This window comes from Canis lupus, chromosome 32 (genome assembly GCF_048164855.1).
Source record: "Canis lupus baileyi chromosome 32, mCanLup2.hap1, whole genome shotgun sequence".
Classification (NCBI taxonomy): Eukaryota; Metazoa; Chordata; class Mammalia; order Carnivora; family Canidae; genus Canis; species Canis lupus.
Genome location: NC_132869.1, coordinates 28,518,258 through 28,532,866, shown reverse-complemented (window position 1 = coordinate 28,532,866; position 14,609 = coordinate 28,518,258).

The following is a 14,609-nucleotide window of genomic DNA, read 5'->3' as shown; positions in this document are numbered from 1 at the left end:
TATTTATTAGTTACTTAGTGTTACTGGTTTATTAATCCACAGTATGGTTACATTTTATTGACAACAGTAAATACTGTGACTTTTTTTTTTCTTTAAATCCTGTAGTGATAAGGGTTTCTGTGAATGTTACACTTAGAATTGCTTGGTAATAGTGAACTCTGAGAGATAGTGAGGTAAAACTGTTGTTAGGTAGAAAAACCTGATTATTTTCTTGATAGCGCAGGTGATGGTGAATGGATGCTACTAACTTTTTGCTGATGATGGTATAAAATCACTTAAGGTTTGCCTCCATTTTTGATGCCATAATTATTTACTGAGTGCATCCAGTGATAGGTTGGAGTGTTTTTTATAACCTCTAAGAACTGTTTATATGCATCTCTTCCCACCACTGCTTTCAGGAAAATCATCTTGGCTGCTTGAAATAAGCAATAGTGGGAGTATTTACACCATGGAAGCTGGCAGGCACTATGAATCAGAGCTTCCCCAGCCCTGGAGAGCTGGTTGTTTTTTTTTTTTTTTTTTTGCAAAATTTATTTTATTTTATATTTATTTTTTATTTTATTTTATTTTTTTAAATTTATTTTTATTGGTGTTCAATTTACTAACATACAGAATAACCCCCAGTGCCCGTCACCCATTCACTCCCACCCCCCGCCCTCCTCCCCTTCTACCACCCCTAGTTCGTTTCCCAGAGTTCGTAGTCTTTACGTTCTGTCTCCCTTTCTGACATTTCCCACACATTTCTTCTCCCTTCCCTTATATTCCCTTTCACTATTATTTATATTCCCCAAATGAATGAGAACATATAATGTTTGTCCTTCTCCGATTGACTTACTTCACTCAGCATAATACCCTCCAGTTCCATCCACATTGAAGCAAATGGTGGGTATTTGTCATTTCTAATAGCTGAGTAATATTCCATTGTATACATAAACCACATCTTCTTTATCCACTCATCTTTCGATGGACACCGAGGCTCCTTCCACAGTTTGGCTATTGTGGCCATTGCTGCTATAAACATCGGGGTGCAGGTGTCCCGGCATTTCATTGCATCTGAATCTTTGGGGTAAATCCCCAACAGTGCAATTGCTGGGTCGTAGGGCAGGTCTATTTTTAACTCTTTGAGGAACCTCCACACAGTTTCCCAGAGTGGCTGCACCAGTTCACATTCCCACCAACAGTGTAAGAGGGTTCCCTTTTCTCCACATCCTCTCCAACATTTGTTGTTTCCTGCCTTGTTAATTTTCCCCATTCTCACTGGTGTGAGGTGGTATCTCATTGTGGTTTTGATTTGTATTTCCCTGATGGCAAGTGATGCAGAGCATTTTCTCATGTGCATGTTGGCCATGTTTATGTCTTCCTCTGTGAGATTTCTCTTCATGTCTTTTGCCCATTTCATGATTGGATTGTTTGTTTCTTTGGTGTTGAGTTTAATAAGTTCTTTATAGATCTTGGAAACTAGCCCTTTATCTGATATGTCATTTGCAAATATCTTCTCCCATCCTGTAGGTTGTCTTTTAGTTTTGTTGACTGTATCCTTTGCTGTGCAAAAGCTTCTTATCTTGATGAAGTCCCAGTAGTTCATTTTTGCTTTTGATTCTTTTGCCTTCATGACACGCAAATTCGTGAAGCGTTCCATATTTTTGAAAAGCCCACAGCAAATATCATTCTCAATGGGGAAGCACTGGGAGCCTTTCCCCTAAGATCAGGAACAAGACAGGGATGTCCACTCTCACCACTGCTATTCAACATAGTACTGGAAGTCCTAGCCTCAGCAATCAGACAACAAAAAGACATTAAACGCATTCAAATTGGCAAAGAAGAAGTCAAACTCTCCCTCTTCGCCGATGACATGATACTCTACATAGAAAACCCAAAAGTCTCCACCCCAAGATTGCTAGAACTCATACAGCAATTCGGTAGCGTGGCAGGATACAAAATCAATGCCCAGAAATCAGTGGCATTTCTATACACTAACAATGAGACTGAAGAAAGAGAAATTAAGGAGTCAATCCCATTTACAATTGCACCCAAAAGCATAAGATACCTTGGAATAAACCTAACCAAAGATGTAAAGGATCTATACCCTCAAAACTATAGAACACTTCTGAAGGAAATTGAGGAAGACACAAAGAGATGGAAAAATATTCCATGCTCATGGATTGGCAGAATTAATATTGTGAAAATGTCAATGTTACCCAGGGCAATATACACGTTTAATGCAATCCCTATCAAAATACCATGGACTTTCTTCAGAGAGTTAGAACAAATTATTTTAAGATTTGTGTGGAATCAGAAAAGACCCCGAATAGCCAGGGGAATTTTAAAAAAGAAAACCATAGCTGGGGGCATCACAATGCCAGATTTCAGGTTGTACTGCAAAGCTGTGGTCATCAAGACAGTGTGGTACTGGTACAAAAACAGACACATAGATCAATGGAACAGAATAGAGAACCCAGAAGTGGACCCTGAACTTTATGGTCAACTAATATTCGATAAAGGAGGAAAGACTATCCACTGGAACAAAGACAGTCTCTTCAATAAATGGTGCTGGGAAAATTGGACATCCACATGCAGAAGAATGAAACTAGACCACTCTCTTTCACCATACACAAAGATAAACTCAAAATGGATGAAAGATCTAAATGTGAGACAAGATTCCGTCAAAATCCTAGAGAAGAACACAGGCAACACCCTTTTTGAACTCGGCCACAGTAACTTCTTGCAAGATACATCCACGGAGAGCTGGTTGTTAAATATTTCTAGCACATGCACATTCCTTTTGCAGGGCATTGGGCTAAACATTACAGAGGGATTAAAATGTGAGTGAGATAACATCCTAGTCCATAAGGGTCTTATAATTTGTTAGAAGGAATTGAGGATGATGACAATAAGTACTTACTTCACCAGTTCTATTCTAGTATTTTGTGAACAAGCTCATGTTTATGCCCTGTTCTTTGTGACTTTAAAGCGTCTGGTCATTCCCCTTTCATTCTCTATCTTCTCAGACTATAGTTCTCCAGGTCTTTAGTTCACCAAGCTCCCTGTCTTCTCCCACACCCCAGACTCCCTTCTCAGGACTTCCTCTAGCTCTCTTTTCATATGTGTGTATGTATGTATGTTTTTATTTTAATTCCAGGTAGTTAACATACAGTGTTATATTAGTTTCAGGTATATGATGTAGTGATTCAGCAGTTCCATATATCACCTTGTGCTCATCACAAGTGCCTTCCTTAATCCCCATCACCTATTAAACCCATCCCAGAGAGGGTAGCCCCTCTCTGGTAACCCTCAATTTGTTCTCTGTAGTTAAGAGTCTGTTTCTTAGTCTGTTTCTCTGTCTCATTTTTTCCATTTTGCTTGTTTTGGTTCTTGAATTCTACATAGGAATGAAATCATATGATAGTTGTCTTTCTCTGACATATTTCACTTAGCATTATACTCTCTAGCTCCACCCATGTCATTGCAAATGGCAGGATTTCTTTTTTTTTTTTTTTCTGACTGAATAAGACTGTGTTATGTACATATACTACATCTTTTTTATCCTTCACCATTTGATGGGCACTTGGGCTGCTTTCACATCTTAGTTGTTGTAAATAATGTTGCTATAAACAAGGATGCTTGTTTCCCTTTGAATTAGTGTTCTTGTCTTTGGGTAAATACCTAGTAGTCCAGGGATGCCTAGATGGCTCAGCGGTTGAGCCTCTGCCTTCGGCTTAGGGCATGATCCCGGGGTCTTGGTCACAGGATCAAGTCCCGCATCAGACTCCCTGCAGGAGCCTTCTTCTCCCTCTGCCTATGTCTCTGCCTCTCTCTCTCTCCCTCTCTCTCTGTCTTTCATGAATAAATAAAATCTTTAAAAAAATGCCCAGTACTGTAATTGCTGGATCGTAAGTTGTTCTATTTTTCACCTTTTAAGGAATCTCCGTACTGTTTTCCATAGTGGCTATACCAGTTTGCATTCCCAACAACAGTACAGGAGTGTACCTTTTTCTCCACATCTTTGCCAACATCTGTTATTTCCTTTGCTTTTTTTTCATTTTAGACATTCTGATGTGTGGGGTAATATTTCATTATAGTTTTGATTTGCATTTCCCTGTGGTGAGTGATGGTGAGCATCTTGTCTTTCTTAGAGAAATGTCTGTTCATGGCTTCTGCCCTTTTTCTAATTGGATTATTGGTTTTTTTGGGCGTGTTGAGTTTTAGGAATTCTTTATATATTTTGGATACTAACCCTTTATTAGGTATGTCATTTGCAAGTATCTTCTACCATTCTGAAGGTTGCATTTTAGTCTTGTTGATAATTTCGTTTGCTGTGCAGAAGCTTTTTATTTTGTGAGGTCTCAATAGTTTATTTTTGCTTTTGTGTTAGGGAAACCTCTTGCTTTAGAAGACAAATCTATATATATATAAAAAAAAGAAGTTGCTATGGCTGATGTCAAAGAAGTTATTGCCTGTGTTCTCTTCTAGAATTTTTGTGATTTCAGGTCTCACATTTAGGTCTTTAATCCATTTTGAATTTATTTTTGTGTATAGTGTAAAGAAAGTGGTCAAGTTTCGTTCTTTTGTGCATTGTTTTTCAGTTTTCCCAACACCATTTGTTGAAGAGACTTTTTCCTACTGGATATTCTTTCCTGCTTTGTTGAAGATTAAGTCATATAATTGTGGATTTATTTCTGTATTTTCTATTCTTTTTTATTGATCTATGTGTCTGTTTTTTGGCCCCGTATCATTACTGTTTTGGTTGCTGCAGCTTTGTAATATAACTTGAAGTCCATAATTGTGATGCCTACAGCTTTGCTTTTGTTTTTCAAGATTACTTTGGGTATTCAGGGGTTTTTGTGATTCCATACAAATTTCAGGATTGTTTGTTGTAGTGCTGTGAAAAATGCTATTGGTATTTTTATAGGGATTGCATTAAATCTGTAGATTGCCTTGAATTGTATAGGCACTTTAACAATATTTTTTATTCAATCTATAAGAATGGAGGGTCTTTCCATTTCTTTGAGTTGTCTTCAACTTCATTCATCAATGTTTTATAGTTTTCAGAATACAAGTCTTTAATCTCTTGGGTTTATTTCTAGGTATCTTATTATTTTGGGCACAGTTGTAAATGGGATTGTTTTCTTAACTTCTTTCTCATGCTTCATTATTGGCATATAGATATGAAACAGATTTCTGTACATTGATTTGGGATCCTGCAACTTTGTTAAATTTGTTGATCAGTTCTTGCAGTTCTTTGGTGGAATCTTTTGGGTTTTCTATATAGAATATCATGTCATATGCAAATAGTGAAAGTTTTACTACTTCTTTACCAATTTGGTTGCATTTTATTGCTTTTTGTTGTCTGATTGCTGTGGGTAAGACTTCCAGTACTGTGTTGCATAAACATGGTGAGAGTGAACATCCCTATCTTATTCCTGACCTTAGGGGAAAAGCTCTCAAGTTTTCCCCATTAAGAATAATGTTTGCTGTGGGTTTTTCATACATGGCCTTTATTATGTTCTTATTTATTATTGTTATATGTTTATGTTTTATATGTCTTTATTATGTTATTATGTTTCTTCTAAACCTACTTTGTTGAGGGTTTTTTTTAATCATGAATGGATGTCATACTTTGTCACATGTTTTTCTGTGTCTATTGACCATATGGTTCTTACCCTTTTGCTTATTGATGTGGTGTATGACATTGACTTTGTGAATATTGAACCACCCTTGCATCACAGGAATAAATCCCAATTGATTGTGGTGAATGATTTTTCTTAATGTATTGTTGGTTTCAGTTTGCTTGTGTTTTGTTGAGAATTTTTGCATCTATATTCATCAGAGATACTGGTCTGTCATCTCTTCTTTAGTGGTGTCTGTTTGGTTTTGGTTTCAGGGTAATACTGGCCTCCTTTCCTTTCCTTTCCTTTTCTATTTTCTAGATTAGTTTAAGAAGAATAGATATTAACTCTTCTTTAAATGTATGGTAGAATTTGCCCATAGAGCCATCTGGTCCTGGACTTTTGTTTGTTGGGAGTGTTTTGGTTACTAACTCAACTTTGCTGGCTTTTGGTCTGTTTAAATTTTCTATTTCTTCCTGTTTCAGTTTATATGTTTCTTGGAGTACATCCATTTCTTCTAGGCTGTCCAATTTGTTGGCATATGTTTTTTTTTAAATATAATTTTGATTGTTTTTATTTCTGTGGTGTTGGTTGTTATTTCTCCTCTCTTCATTTGTGATTTTATTTATTTGAGTCCTTTCTCTTTTTTTCTTGATAAGTCTGAGCAATCTGGCTTTCTTGAAGGAATTCTTATTGGCATTGATTAATGACAGTTCCTCTACTCATTTTGAGATTGACGTTTTGAGGTGCTAACGTGATGTTCATATCTTTCCTTATTCATAAAGTGTCTTTAATGCCTCTCTCAGGAAGGAAGGGCAGGAGGTATTAATTATCATCATATCTTTGACAAAAAGGTTTTCAGAAAAAACCTTTACAAATGCTTCACATTCTTCTTGCATCCAAAGTCCTACATCAGAACAAAGGGCTTTAGGGAAATGATTTTCACCCAGGCTGTCTAGTTGAGAAAGGTTGGTTGGCAAAGTCAGTACTTGTTTAGACTTGTACTTTGAAATGTGGCTGAGCAAGCCACTAGGAGGAGTTCTTTGCGTGTGTAAATCTGCATCCACTATTTGCTGTAGGTTCAGAAAAAACCAAGATTGGAGTTGGAATTGCTGCTTCAAGACTGCTTATTATTCAATAGACCAAGACATTTACAAGTAGGATATTTTGTTTATCTGAGGTAGAAATATAGCTCCTGGGATTGGATCAGGATTCTAGCTAAGAAAACTTATTTTAAAACCTCAACTTGTGATGATGCCTGGATGGTCAGTGGTTGAGCCTCTGCCTTTGGCTCAGGGCATGATCCCTGAGTGTCGGGATCTAGTCCCACATCAGGCTTCCTGCATGGAGTCTGCTTCTCCCTCTGCCTATGTCTCTGCCTCTCTCTCTCTCTCCCCCCCCCTCTCTCTGTCTCTCTTGAATAAATAAATAAAATCTTCAGAAAAAAAAAAAAACTTCAGCTTGATCCACCAACTTTCTCAGTCAGAAAGAAGTGTGGTGAGCAAGCAGGTGTTTGGTTTGAATTGGGAAAGGAAGAGCCTCGCCTTTGCTATAGAATATTTAGTGCTAATGAATTCTTTCCTTCAAACTTACTCCTTAAATTAATGTAAATATGTTAATGGGATATGATTCCCCTAATAGACAACACTGATAGTAACAGGGGTGGGACTGAACCTAATGGTTTCTGTAACATGTTTAATTTCTGATGTTGCTGTTAAATGTTGGGGAAAATTAGTCACATTTAGCACCATCTGTTTCCAAAACTGGTTAAAGTGTGAATTGCCTCCTGACTAGCCATTTTATAGCTTTTGGTAATAGTTGTGGGATGCAATGATTGTTTTTATTCTCTTTCTTTGTTTTCTGTTGTGAATACTCATACATTTTGCTTCTAGGGATCTGGGATTAAAAACATCAAAGGATATCCTTCAGGTGTCTTGGTCGTCATGGTTGTAAAAAGGAATCTAAATTTTCACTTTCCTCTTCCATCCCAATATAACTTATCTTCACTTTGTTTTTTAATCTATTTTTAAGTAGGCTCTACACCCAAAATGGACCCTGAGATCAAGAGAGATATGCTCTCCTGACTAGCCAGCCAGGTGCCCACCCTATCTTTAATTTAGATACAGTTATAGATTGGAAACCATAGTTATGAAGTATATTAAATCTTTAATAGTAATACATACTGAATGATCAATAAATGGTCGAAGAAGGAATTTGGAGGATTTTATTTTATTTTTATTTTTTTTAAGATTTTATTTATTCATTCATGAGAGACACAGGCAAAGGGAGAAGCAGGCTCCATGCAGGGAGCCTAACGCGGGACTCAATCCCAGGTCTCCAGGATCAGGCCCTGGGCTGAAGGCGGTGCTAAACCGCAGAGCCACCCAGGCTGCCTTGGAGGATTTTAATATGTGATGCCTTAGACCTTTTTTTTTTCCTGGGTTGTTGCTTTTGAGGGACTGTGAAGAAGTGGGGACGTAGAGTCCCTTAAATGCATGTATGCCTTTTACAAGAAGGAAAAACCAAGTTTTAAAGCTGGCAACAAAATAATTTGGTCAGTGTTTCCCCCCTTTTTTTTTTCCTTTGGCCTTCCACTCTTTCTACAGAAGTGGCCGTGAAACTTACATATGGCTGTGCATACCTTTTAATGAACAGGTCAGAATTCTGGCAAGTCCACCTGGAATACTTGTTAGGATATTTAAATGTTCACATAATGTGTTTAAGAAAAAAAGAAGTCTGAAAAAAAAGAAAAAAAAGTCTGCCATTTCAGTTTGTGGGGAGTATTTAATTTTGAGTGATCACTGTGAACTTCATAGAGTTTTCCTAAGCTTGGATTATTCTCTGACACGTTCTTATAGAAAAATCAGACTCCAATTCTTCTTCTGTCTTGAGTGGGTATGGATATTCAAACTTGCAGTAAAGCAGTTGACAACTCTGCTGTACAGCACTCATATAATGTAGGAAGATTTCCCTACTTTGTCTACTATCTGTCTGCATAGGGAATATGGTTTTTACCTAATAACGTAAGATGACAAATCTTAAAAACAACTTTTTTTTGGAAAAAGATGTTTTAAGAGAGAAAAAGGAGGGAAGAGACAGATTTTAAAGCCAAAAATTGGTTGCTTATTGCAACTATGTTGAAAATTTTTTTTCCCACAAATTAAGAAATAAAATACTCCAAATGTGAAATGAATTTAAAAAATTAAAAACTGTTCTACAGGGTAATCTTATCTTTTAGATATGTAATGGAACAAAACATTAAAGGTATGCCCAACTAATTGGACAGTGGAAGTAAAATAGCCCTCCTTTTATGTTGCCAAGAGTGGCAATAGCTGGAATACTGGTTTGAGGTTGGATGTTACAGGAAGTTTTGGATGCTCAATTAACGGGTTACTTCTCCTGAGAGTGGAACAGTTCCTCTCTTACTGCCTATGTCTCTTGGTAAGGGAAGAATTGGTTATCTTCTGAAGTCATTTATTTGGTCTATTAAATAGGGGTGGGGGAGAGCTAAAATTTTAGTCTTTTAAAAATTATGAAATTTAGATAATTGGTGGAGAGATTCTCTTTTTAATATCCAGGTGGGCAAGCACTCAGATTGGTTTCTATAAAATGAATTTTGAAATAGGTTGCTGACAACTTGTTCATTAATCCTGCATGACAGTAATTTCTGAATGACATTTTGCTCTTATTAGGGCAGTAGAATTGATTGCAAAAATTTTAAATGGTAGCTTTTTATGGTACAGTTTACAGAACAAATGTGAAAGGGAACACCTTAATTAGGCCACTGTGAAAATGGCCCACACTTATACTATGCAGAATCCTCAATGAAAGTTCAGCAGAGAGAATTTTTTATTGCTGTAGTTGAGTGTAACAGCAAAGCCAAATCGCCAGCTGCCAGTGGAATCTGTAATAAAATAGGCAGGAGCTGCTTCAAAGAGAATTGATGCGATTAGCTTTACCTGTATTCTGTTGGCATTCTCTGAATTGCCTCCTGACTCCCTCTCTCTTCACCTTTCTCCTATTCATAGCCCTTGTATAACAAATAGTCATTTATTCATGCCTTTATGAATAAGGACTTTTGCTTGGAATTTTAACAGCATTTTTTCCAGCTAAAAAAATGAATAAAAATATGAGGAAAAGAGAAAAATCAGGAACTAAATGTTTTTATCCTGTGGAATATCTATTTTATACAAGTGTAGGAGGGAATATGACGGTATTACTTATTTTTTGCTACTTTTTTCTGATAGGCAAGTTCTTTGCTACAGGTAACTAGAGGTGTAAAGATTATTTGACTAAAAACAGCTGACACAATGACAATATTGTGTCCACAATATGGACACAAATGATTATGACCAATTAGTGACCAAAAGAATTCACTTTCCCACCATGAAAAAGTTAGATAAGAAAGATCTTTGACATTATTGTGTGTTACTAAAACACATTATCATTCTTGCAGGGTATTTATTTTTTCATTAATTTATTAACTTTATAAATATTTATTTTTCCCATATACAGAGGGCCCGCTCTGCATATGGCACTGGAGATAGAGTAATGAATCAGTCAGACATGGAGCTTACAAATATTGAAAATTAATAATGAATTACAGTGGTGATGAAATTTTGAGGGAGGAGTACAGGATGTTACGTGAATCTGTTAAAGATAAGTATGGTCAGATTATAGTATAGAAACTGCATATAGTCTTGATTAGTAGTTAAAAAATACATAGATTAACAGGTATAATGAAATAGCATTTCTAGAAAGACATTTATAGAGAAATGTGTGTGTCCTGCAAATATAGTCTGAGCAAATGTGGAAGTCCCTATTATACAGTAATAAAAAGCTTATTGACCATCCATTTTATTTAAAGTATAGCCATCTCCCTGGAAAGGGGATTCAAGTTTGTTTTGCTAATTGAGCACTAGGAAATAGTTGTCTTTGTGTTCTGAGTAAAGTTTTCCAGGGTATTTTATGAGAATTAAGTGTTCTGTGACGGGGATGTCCACTCTCACCACTGCTATTCAACATAGTACTAGAAGTCCTAGCCTCAACAATTAGACAACAAAAAGAAATAAAAGGCATTCAGATTGGCAAAGAAGCAGCCAAACTCTCCCTCTTCGCAGATGACATGATACTGTACATAGAAAACCCAAAAGACTCCACCCCAAGTTTGCTAGAACTCATACAGCAATTCGGCAGTGTGGCAGGATACAAAATCAATGCCCAGAAATCAGTGGCATTTCTATACACTAACAATGAGACTGAAGAAGAGAAATCAAGGAATCAATCCCATTTACAATTGCACCCAAAAGCATAAGATACCTAGGAATAAACCTAACCAAAGAGGTAAAGGATCTATATTCTAAAAACTACAAAACAATTCTGAAAGAAATTGAGGAAGACGTAAAGAAATGGAAAACATTCCATGCTCATGGATTGGAAGAATAAATATTGTGAAAATGTTTATGCTACCTAGGGCAATTTACACGTTTAATGCAATCCCTATCAAAATACCATGGACTTTCTTCACAGAGTTGGAACAAATCATCTTAAGATTTGTGTGGAATCAGAAAAGACCCCGAATAGCCAGGGGAATATTAAAAAAGAAAACCATAGCTGGGGGCATCACAATGCCAGATTTCAGGTTGTACTACAAAGCTGTGGTCATCAAGACAGTGTGGTACTGGCACAAAAACAGACACATAGATCAATGGAATAGAATAGAGAATCCAGAAATGGGCCCTCAACTCTATGGTCAACTAATATTCGACAGAACAGGAGAGAATATCCACTGGAAGGACAGTCTCTTCACTAAATGGTGCTGGACAGCCACATGCAGAATGAAACTGGACCATTCTCTTACACCATACACAAAGATAAACTCAAAATGGTTGAAAGATCTAAATGTGAGACAAGAACCTGTCAAAATCCTAGAGGAGAACACAGGCAACAACCTTTTTGAACTTGACCACAGTAACTAATAAGTGAAGGCAAAGTAAACAAAAGCAAAACTAAACTGTTGGAGCTTAATCAAGATAAAAAGCTCCTGCACAGCAAAGAAACAGTCAACAAAACTAAAAGAACCTACAGAATGGGAGAAGATTTTTGCAAATGACCTATCAGATAAAGGGCTAGTATCCAAGATCCATAAAGAAATTATTAAACTCAACAGCAAAGAAACAATCCAATCATGAAATGGGCAAAAGACATGAACAGAAATTTCACAGAGGAAGACAGAGATGGCCAACAAGCTCATGAGACAATTCTCCGCATCCCTTGCCATCAGGGAAATACAAATCAAAACCACAATGAGATACCACCTCACACCAGTGAGAATGGTGAAAATGAACAAGACAGGAAACAACAAATGTTAGAGAGGATATGGAGAAAGGGGAACCCTCTTGCACTATTGGTGGGAATGTGAACTGGTACAACCACTCTGGAAAACTGTGTGGGGGTTCCTCAAGAAGTTAAAAATAGAACTGCCCTACGACTCAGCAATTGCACTGCTTGGTATTTACCTCAAAGATACAGATGCAGTGAAAGACCAAGACACCTGCACCCCGATGTTTATAACAGCAATGTCCACAACAACCAAACTGTGGAAGGAACCTTGGTGTCCAATGAAAGATGAATGGATAAAGAAGCTGTGGTATATGTATACAATGGAATATTACTCAGCCATTAGAAAGGATGAATACCCACCATTTGCTTTGATATGGATGGAACTGGGGGGTATTATGCTGAGTGAAGTAAGTCAGTCGGAGAAGGACAAACATATGGTTTCATTCATTTGTGGAATATAAAAAATAGTGAAAGGGATTAAAGGGGAAAGGAGAGAAAGTGAGTGGGAAAAACCAGAGAGGGTGACAGAACATGAGAGACTCATAACTCTGGGAAACGAACAAGGCGTGATGGAAAGGGAGGTGGGCGGGGGGATGGGGTGACTGGGTGTGACGGGCCCTGAGGGGAGGGCACTTGACAGGATGAGTACTGGGTGTTATACTATATGTTGGCAAACCGAACTCCAATAAAAAAATATATAAAAAAATTTTTTTAAAAGAGAGAATTAAGTGTTCTGGGTAGCAGACACCTTCAGCAGGATTTCCCCATGAGTTTGCTTTTGTAATTTATTTGAACAACTGTATTTCACAGCCTTGTCCATGTGTCCCCATTATATTTTATTTTGTTGATTTAGTATATTTAATTCTCTCTGAATTACCATCCTGACATCCACAGATTTACTTCTTTTATCTTTATGTCATCTGGAAATTGGTTAAAAGTGACTTGTCTGTCTTCATCTTGTCTGATAAAACTGCTGAATGTGACAGGGCCAAATGCAGAGCTGGGTGCACACCCCAGAGGTTTCACTTCAGGCTGACATTGCTCCATTAGTAAGGTGTTCAACTAGATGTGAATTCTCAGCACTGTGCCATCATCAGTGCTGTATTAATGAGAGGACCAATTAACCATGGTGAGGAAGAGCACAGGCTAGAGATACTAAGATTCTTAACTCTCATGAAGTGGTAGACCAGCCACCATGAAATGAGCAAAATTGAGTGTTGGGGCTTAAAGGTGTTTTATCCATTCCATAAACAGCAAACTAAAGGAATGGCACACCATGGAAAGCAAAACTTCTTTCCCAAGCTTCCAGTGTGTCCAATACAATATTTACTAGCCATTTTTACTGGGTATTTTATAAGGACTTCAAATATATCATGACATGGACTCTTCTTTTCCCATCCCCTAGAACTGTCTCCCCTGCCCTTACTATCAGTAGTTCTCTCTCTGTCCTGATCCATCCTCCACATTGATTTCAGAGTCATCTTTATAGGGGTCACAAATCTAATATTACCCCTTTTCCTCTAATATTACCCTCTTTCCTTTTTGTTCAAAATTTGTTAGTGGCTCCTTCCATATATGCAATATAAAATCTAAAATCCCCCTTGTGAATGAAAGATTGACCAAGATTTGATCTCACCTAACATACCATCTTCATCTTTAGCTTACTGCCTTGTTAATTTACAACCACATGGAATGTCTTTGTTTTTCTGAACGTATTGTCTCATTCTCTTACCTTTGCATATTTTATTTTCTCCTGATCAGAACCCCATTTGTCTCCCTAATAGCTTCCTATTCTAAACCCAAGCCTCAGTTCCATCCTATAAAACATCCAAGCCTCAATTCCAGAGGCACATTCTCTGTGAAGCCTGGAGAGACTTTGCAGGGAAGTTTTCATAGACTCCCATGATTGGCACATGGGACCTCACCAATGTTCAGATTAAACTATGCCTACTGTCATTCTAATGCTGATCATAGATATCAAAATTGTATCTTTCTCTGGAAGGCAGCAGTCCATGTCATTCCATCTTTAAATCTCCACCTCATGGACTGTGCTTGGGAATTCAGGACAGCTGAATAATACCAGAGCTAGGAAGCTATGGAAAAAAAGATTAGCAGGGACTATTTGTGGGATTGGATCCTGATACAAAGACAGAAGGACAAATTTCCTATTTGTAAGAACTCCTACTATACCTCTGTTGTGGCTAGGTGTAAACCATCCTGTGGTATAGGTGGCTAGTGGTCAGCTGTATCCATTCTTCTCTTCTTCCTTTAATAATAGAACTGCGGAGTTTAGCTGGGCACATGGTTTCCCAGCTAGGGACTACATTTCTCACATTTCCTTACAAGATATAGTTATGTAGCAAAGTTCTGGCCACTGAGATGTAAGAAGAAATGTATGGCAATTTCATGTTGTGCCATTAAAAGAATGAAGTACACTCCCATTGATATTTTCTTATTCTCCCAATGGCTGTTCTGTAGGTTTGATGGAGGGTGTTAGAGGATCCATCTTGGACCTAGAGATGGAAACCCTGGGTTGAAGATGGATCTTAGACTAATCACAGAAGAGAAACTTGTCTAACCTATGTAGTTTTGGATCTCTGTAGAGACCGGACCTAAATAATACCTTTATAAAAAAGTTATATTCATGAACTTTGTTATTTA